Source organism: Nicotiana tabacum, chromosome 10 (assembly GCF_000715075.1).
Source record: "Nicotiana tabacum cultivar K326 chromosome 10, ASM71507v2, whole genome shotgun sequence".
NCBI classification, from domain to species: Eukaryota; Viridiplantae; Streptophyta; class Magnoliopsida; order Solanales; family Solanaceae; genus Nicotiana; species Nicotiana tabacum.
The window spans coordinates 153,796,388-153,804,824 of NC_134089.1; the positions used below are offsets into that span (position 1 = coordinate 153,796,388).

The window sequence follows — 8,437 nt, forward strand, 5'->3', positions numbered from 1 at the left end:
ATACAGGTTAGAAATGAGACTCACCTCGCTCCGAGGTTCCATAACTAGCTTTCAAGCCCTTCCACAACTCAAATCAATGTGCAACGCTCCAATACTAGCCAAGAAATGAGAAAATCCATAAATATAGGCTCTAATACTCACAACAATTCAATTTAGATAAATTCCTAACTCCGCTCGAAGAGTTGACAAAATCGCCCTTAGGCCCACGTGCCTGGATTCCAAAACAAATTACAAAATCCGACAACCCATTCCGATAGGAGTTAAACCATACCAATTTTATCAAATTTGGATAACGAATCGACCTCTAAATCTAGAATTTTCGTTTTTGAAAAGATTACAAATTTTCTCCAATTTCTTCCATTTGATTCACTAATACTTGATGAAAATAACCATGGAATCATTAAATATAATCACTTTGGGATATACAACACTTACCCCAATCCATATGGTGAAAATCGCATCAAAATTCGCTTTAATCCGAGCTCCATAGCTCCTGAAATAAGTAAAAATCTCGGACTGCTCGATTTATACACTGTCCAGCATTTTCGCACTGGCGGTTACTATTCACGCAGGTGTGGCACTGTTCACGCACTTCCGGTTACTGTTCATGCATCTGCAGTTACTGTTCACGCACCTGCGAAAAACACAGCAGTTGCCTAGAAATTTCTGCAGCTTTTAATTTCACTAAAAATGCTTTAACTCCATCATACGAACTCGGAATTCGACGATTCTTGTTCCTATGAGTCACAAATAATAATACAAACCTATTTCTTCAATCAAAACTCAATTCGGAGCTGATTTACTTAATGCGATACCAATTTCGCTTGTTAAACAATTAACTTATGTTTTGCGCTATAAACTCAATCGTGACTTGATAAAATTAAACCAAACTTTCTAGATCACTCCTATAATTAATTATCAAAATCCCGGAAGTCTCGAAATCGAGTTTCAATCTCTAGAACTAAAAATGGACATTTGGATCATTACATGTTTATGCTCAAAACGCCAAACTCTTCCAAAACTCCTCCAAAACTCATCCGAGCCCCATGGGATCCCAACCAAGTATACTAACAAGTCCCATAACATGACACGAATTTAGTCGATGCCTCAAATTACATTGAACAACAATTAAACATGAATCGCACTCCAATTCAAGCTTAATGAACTTTAAAATTTCAAACTTCTACATTCGATGTTGAAACATATTAGATCACGTCCGATTGACCTCAAATTTTGCATACAAGTCGCATTCGACATTACGGACCTACTTCAACTTCCGGAATTGGATTCCGACCCCGATATAAAAAAGTCCACTTCCGGTCAAACTCCCTAAAAACCTTCAAATTTCTATCTTTAGTCAAATGACTCCAAAATGACCCTCGGACCTCCGAATTCATTTCTGATCACGCTCCCAACACCAGAATCACCATACAGAGCTATTCCTAGACTTGGAATCCCAAGCAAACATCGATAACACTGAAATGCACTTCAACCCAAACTTATGAGATTCTTCCAAAATGCTAACTTCCACAATAGGTGCCACAACATTCTCGGGTCTTCCAAAACCAAGTACGAACATACTCTCAACTCCGAAATCATCATACGAACCTGCCGGAACCTTCGAATCCCTATTCCGAGGCCGTTTACTCAAAAATCCAACCTTAGTCAATTCTTTCAACTTAAAGCTTTCGAAATGAGAATTATCTTTCCAAATCAACTCTGAACTTTTCGGAATTCAATTCCGACCATGCGGATAAGTCATAATAACTAAAGTGAAGCTGCTCATGGCCTCAAACTGTTGAACGACGCACTATAGATCAAAACAACCGGTCGGGTCGTTACACTCTGATTGTATGAATCAGGAACCTTGTGGGCAACCTCTGAGGGGTAATATTGGGCATCATGGGCTTTGAGTGGATGTTCATTGTCGGATATGAAGGGAAGATTGTTGAGAAGTTGTGATCATGGGGATAGTGGATATGACAGGAGGGCAATTTTGGGGAGAGGTAATTGGAGGATGAGCGATGGAACTACTAGGGTGGTTGGGAAAGTTGTGATAAGCGGGTGGATCTGGAGAGTATGGGGGATCATCTGGCACTATGGCCGGAGTTTGGTTAAAGGTAGCATCTAAGAAGCTAGGTGGTGGCGGGGGTGGTGCCTTCCCAATCATCCAAGCCTGACACATGTCCGCGATGTATTGTCTTAACATCCTTACCTCTTCAACCAACCCATTGCCCTGTTCAACCAATTGCTTTTGGGTACCAGTATCAACCGACTAGATTCTGTTGCCATCTGCCATTGCATTTCGACCTTATGTTGTAGAGAAGAGTTACCACTTTAAGAACCACAAACCAACCACTTTTCTGCTATGAAGATGAAGTCATCACGTTAGCGTTAGGGAATTTAACATAAGATAATCTCACTTTATATGCAATGCACCTAGCCACAATTATCGGTTCTAAAATGACTTCGAGGGTATGAAGGTCATATGGCATCATCCCAATTTATTCATTTCAATCTTCTCTTTTCGTTTCTTTTCTAGCACTTGCCTGCTCATTTTCCTTCCTTTTTTTTAATTTTTTTAACTTTTGTTAATTATCACTCTTTTCTTTCCTCTAATTTCTCACATCCCATAATTTCACTCCTTTTTTTTCTTTCTTTTTTTTCCCTTCTTTTTTCCTTTTTTTTAAAAAAAATGATTCGATCGAACCCTATGTAGGTTGCCAATGTATCATGACGCCGCATGAATCAGATCTTTGTGTAGTTCGGGAAGATCGGGTATAAAGTTAACAAACTGACGTTCTCTTTTTCTTTTTCTCTTTTTTTAACTTAATGACTACTTTGATGAGAAAAGAGAAATAAAAGAAGCAAAACTTTTTTTTTGGATTTTCTAGACTTAATGTTCTATAATCTATTCTAAACTCAATCTTAAACGAGCATTCTTTTGATCCTTTTTTTAGGAAGGAAATCTAAAGAATGAACCCAAAAATATTTTGAATTTTCATTTGATACTCTGAAGAAAAACTTCGTAACGAGAAATAAAAAAGATAAAGATTGTTTTGTTTTTTTCTTTTTCTATGCATAATGTCCTAAAGTTCTAGTGAAAATAAAAAGAATATATATTTTGTTTGATTTTTCATTAATTTCCCAAAGAAGAACCTAAAAAAAATCTTTTTGGATTTTTGACTTAATATCTTAAAGAAAACTTTAAATAGGTCCTAAAAGAAAATTCTCTTTTTTTTTTTGAATTCTTAGTCCTAATATACTAAAGAAAATATAAAAATAATTTTTATTTTCAGTTCTAGATATTAATTGCCTAAAAGAAAAACTACCTCAAAATTTCTTTTTTTTTTTAATTTCTAGGAGTAGTATTTCTAAAGAAAATTTTAAGGGAAATATAAAAACGCAAAATATCCCTTTTTTGGATTTTTGATTTATAATACATTTTTCAAACGCAAAATAGAAAGTACAAAAATAAAAAAAAAAACTCGATATTACTATACAAAACTAGAAGGTAAAAGACGACATGAAAAGAAGAACAAACTCAAAACATAAAAAAAAAGAAAAGAAAATCTCCTTTTAATCCGCTCCTGAATGGGCGATCCCGACTAGATGGTCTAGGGGCTTTGTCATGCTCAAACTTCAGTGAGTAAATTCACACCTGTATGAGAAAATTAAGACCAAATAAAGTTAAAGACCTAGAACTCTATGTGAGACAATAACCCTTCCTGTTGGACACATTCAAGACATGATTGTGACTATTTTCTAAAATTAACCTATGTGGCTAAAAGTGGCTAAAAATGCAAGATTTGGCTAAGTCGCCGCGAAGACAAGAACCTAAGACTCACTAGGAAGACCGGACCCTATGTAGGTTGCCTACGTATCACGCCCCTAAAGACGAGAATCAGGTATACGTAGTTCAGGCAGATTGGATATGGGTGAGAATTAAAACTTAACAAATAATTTAAAGAAAATATGTTTTTTGTCCTTTTTTTTTTGAAAAAATGATGAAACATATAAACTCTTTTTGGATTTTCTTTTTCTCTTTTTTTTTTTTGATTTTTTTTATTTTCGGAAAACGATGAAAAAGTGCAAAATCTTTTTTTTTTGTATTTTCTTAATAAAAATGTGACAGAAAACATAACTAGGTCCTACTTATTTTATTTTCACACTTCACCCTCTTTTTTTCTTTTTTTTTTCCTTTTTTTCATTGCCCTCAACTATTATTGGTCCGCCAAATGACCCTTTTACCCTTAAAGAAATGCAACATGTAGCACATATGATGCATCAAGATAGTTTGTTATTTTGGGTACACCAGTCCTAGGCGGACCCAACCCCTATGTTAAGTCCCCAAAGTCAAATGCACGTGATGCAAACAAACGTTCCTACTAGGGATCCGGCATGAGGCTGTGTTTTTCTAGGTTTAAATCCTGGGGTTGTGTTCTAGACTTGGGTTACCCGAGCGGACAACTGGGGCCGAAGAGGGGGCGACATACTGGGAGCACTGAAGTCTACCCGGCCTTGTTATTGGTCCATCCTCGTTCTATTTGGCATAACTTATACAGAAAAAGCGGGCTACGTGAATATGTGCACCATTTTCAGAAGACTTAGAGGGGTGGCGTAGGAAGACAATTATATACAATTCAAATAATATTAAAGCAGTAAACAGACAGCAGTTAGCAGAAAAGGTTCACAGAATGCAGTAATATTAACAATAAATGAAGCCAAGTAGAAATCATATTAACAAGCTCGAATTCTTGAACCCTGAACCAGAGATTCTGAGTTCTTGTCCCCAGCAGAGTCGCCAAAGCTGTCACACCTCCTTTTTACTACCCCGAAAGGGATATAAGGAAGTTCTATCCGATTTAAGTGGCAATCGAAATGAGATTATTTATATTAAATAGATTTGCCACTCGAGATAATTTATGGTGTCCCAAGTCACCGGTTTAAAATCCCTAATCGATAAAAATGACTTTATTTATGGTCTGCGAACACAAAAATTCGGGTAAGGAATTCTATTAACCCGGGAGAAGGTGTTAGGCATTCCTGAGTTCCGTAGTTCTAGCAAAGTCGCTTTGATCGTACTTGGATTATTAAATTGTTTAATTATTAATTTTAGAACCTATGTGTATTTGCCTTTTTTAATTAAGAAATTATCTTAAAACCGGTCACGCGTACGTGTACCCATTTGTTTGGCGCGTCAAAAATTATGTCACGCGAACGTGTCCACAATTAATAACGCTTTATTATTATAAAGAAAAATTTGGGCCTAAGTTGCGCGAATGCATACTTCGATTTGTGTTTAGAATCGTAATTATGTCACGTGAACGTGTCCACAATCACGATGATATATTAAACGTGCCTAAAGCATACTACGAATATCATTTTTAATATCTAAGTCATAAGATTAATACGAGGGCCATGGGTGATTAAATTGGATGGCACACCTCGGTCTATTTTTAAGAAACTATATTTAATTAAAGTGGACTATTAATAACAGTTTATTATTATGAGAAAGTTTGGTCGAAGTTGCGCGAACGCATTCTCCGGATTAATTTTTAGAATCGTAATTATGTCGCGCTAACGTGTACACAATAATAATAATAGCCTAAAAGTATACTAGGTATTCAATGGTTATTAAATCTCTACTCAAGTTAATACCAATCATACGTTCAAGAATCATAAGTTCATTGTAATTAGCCAGTTACCCAAACTTTTCACCCGTCATATTTCCTTGTAACCACAAGAGAAATTCTCTATGCAACAAAAGCTACACAAAACGAAAGACAACACTCTTTATTGTTACCAATACTGAAAATAAAAATTGAAACAAAGAAAAAAAATCAGAATGAGCTAAGAAACGAAATCAAGAAGTTACTTTCAAAGAACCTGCAATTTGGAAGAGAATAGTACAAATATAATTCAATTACCAGACAAGAGCACAACTTAAAATAGTATTTAACTGAATCTAAATTTAAAGAAAAGAACAGAAAGTGCATAAGATGCAACATTGTAATAATTCAATTCATTGAGAGAACTAATCTGACCTTGAACCGGAAACCTCGACTGAAATCATATGGGACCGGAAAAACCAACAAGGCAACAAATCTCGACCTCAAGAACCCCTTTAGAAATCCAGATTTTTAGAAACCTTTTCCTGGTTTCAGATCTTCCGGAGTTGTGTGGTTTTTCTTTGTAGCTTTGAATTCCAAATCTGATTTTTTCAGAAGAATCCTAAACTTTTGTGTGTGTGTGTGTGTGTGTTGCCGGACGCGTTTGAGTGAGGGGGTCGTGGGTTCTGTTTTCGTTCTTTGCTGCTGAAAGATTTGTTGCTTGAAGATGGAGAGGTCCCAGTTCTGTTGCTTAAAAATGGAGAAGAAGATCTTGGGGTCCTCGTTCTAGGGTAGTCGTTGGCGTCTAGCGAGGTGGGGTGGCTCGTCGATGGGTATGGTGAGAGGTGTGCTACTGTTGGCGTTCATGTTCAACGAAGAAGAAGAGGCTCAGGGTCGTTCGGGGGTGTGGTAGTTCGAAATAGATGAAAAATTAGGGGGGGTTCTCCTCTATGTGTAAAACGGCGCTGATTTTTAGGGATCTTAGGCTAGCGTGTATTTTTTGTCCCTTTAGTCCAAAAACGGCTGATGCCTTTTTAAATCCTAGGTTTTTAGGGTTTTAAGGTTAGTTTAGTGGGTATTGGGGTTGGGTTGTTATGGGCTAGGTCCAAAAATTAGGCCTAAAATGGGTCGTTTGAACCCAAATCTTATTCTTTCCCCACGAATGAGACTAAAATACGATCTCATTTATTAATTAGTCCTACTTAAGTAAAGTAACTGTTAAAATAAGACTGACCGTTAAAACAAAACTATTTTTGGTATTTTTCAAGATTAAAAATGACTACAAAACATTAATGAAACTATATTTTATAATTTTTATTTTCTTGTAATAAAATAAAGTAAAAGAGTCAAAATTAGTTGAAATAGCGATATTAAGCCTAAATTAAATATTTACGTGCTAAAATATAAAAAATCTTGGGGAGGGTCAAAAATCACATGTCCACACAAACAAACAATGTGCAAAGCGTCTAATTAAATTTAACTAAAATGCAAAATAACAGGGATTCATTGGAAGTCAAACAAGAAACAGTTAATCTGAAGCTAAGAAAAGGCCGAACAGTTATCGATTAATGCCATGTAGATGCTAGTTAGAAGGAAACTGGGTATTGACCAAACTCTAGTAGGCGGCACAAATTCCGGCATACAAAAGGCATCGGTACACAGATATTGGCTATTGATTTCTCAAACGGCCAACCGTTATGTGTAGTAATGCTAATTGCTGGACGAATTTTGATAGGTGCTGAAGGTTTTGAAAAGATGCTGATCATTCTAAGGGAATTTGATTGGGTTTCGGCCACCACGTACAACTCCAACACCAACATAAAATGGTGGAATTCAACATAGGGGAATGAGCTAATGTATGTTTGGTATTAAGGTAATGGCAGAGGTTGAAGGAAATTTGAACAAAGGGCGGATTAGGATTTCGATCAAACCTAGATCTATGATTCGACCAATTTGATGGAGCTTTTGGGGAAATTGAAGATAAATTAAGGCTGAGGGGGTGCTGGAGACTGTATGGTGTTAATTTGGGGAGTTTTTGGTGTGTGGCCGCCGGTCAGTTGGTTTAGGAACTTTAGGGTGGCTAGGTTTTAGACATTGAGAGAAATTGGGAAGGTTCTTAGGGTCTTGGTGGTGGTGGTGGTGGTGGGGGGGGGGGGGCTTAGGAATGTTCTATTTAGATTGGAGAATTAGCTCCCAATTGTTGGATGGGGAATAGATGAACGGACGAGTTTTAATCTAACCAAACTAGACTAAATTACGTCGTTCTGCTTTTAAAAGGGGACTGGACCAATTTGGAGATGGGCTGGGTCGGATAGAATTAAGGTAATTGGGCCACTAAAATGGCTTTTGGCCCAATTTGACTAAGACCAAATAGACTTTTTATTTCTATTCTTTGTTTTCTTTGATTTTAAATTCTACAATATTAATTAAAAATCCTAATTAAATTCTAACTTAAATCTAATTTGTAATATTAACCTACTTATTATTTTCAGTATTTAAATAATAATTAACTTAAAACTAATAAAAAGAAATTAATAATTTAAGACTGAAAGCTAAAAATATAAAATGACCATGGTATTTTTGTGATTTTCATTTAATAATGAACCTAATAAATGTAATTAAATCCTAAAATGCTATGCAATGAAGATTTTGGACATTTTTGTTGGTATTTTATTATGACTTTAAGATATTAAATATGCAACTAAATACAAATAATAATTAACAAGAAATTCCTAGAAATTCTATGAAAAATTAAAACAATTAAAAAAAATATACTTTTGTTGATTTTATAGGAGTATTTTTCACATGACAAAAATTACGTGCTC

The 8,437-nt window shown here is 35.7% G+C and overlaps 1 long non-coding RNA gene across 1 annotated transcript; it reads right to left on the reverse strand.

Annotated features, from left to right (window-relative positions):
- Positions 1 to 3,398: 3,398 nt before the first annotated feature.
- LOC142164796 (uncharacterized) lies at positions 3,399 to 6,614 on the reverse strand. The gene is made up of 2 exons (XR_012695828.1): positions 6,048 to 6,614; positions 3,399 to 3,661 (listed from the first exon to the last, which is right to left on the reverse strand). It is a non-coding gene; the product is annotated as an uncharacterized LOC142164796 (long non-coding RNA).
- Positions 6,615 to 8,437: the final 1,823 nt, after the last annotated feature.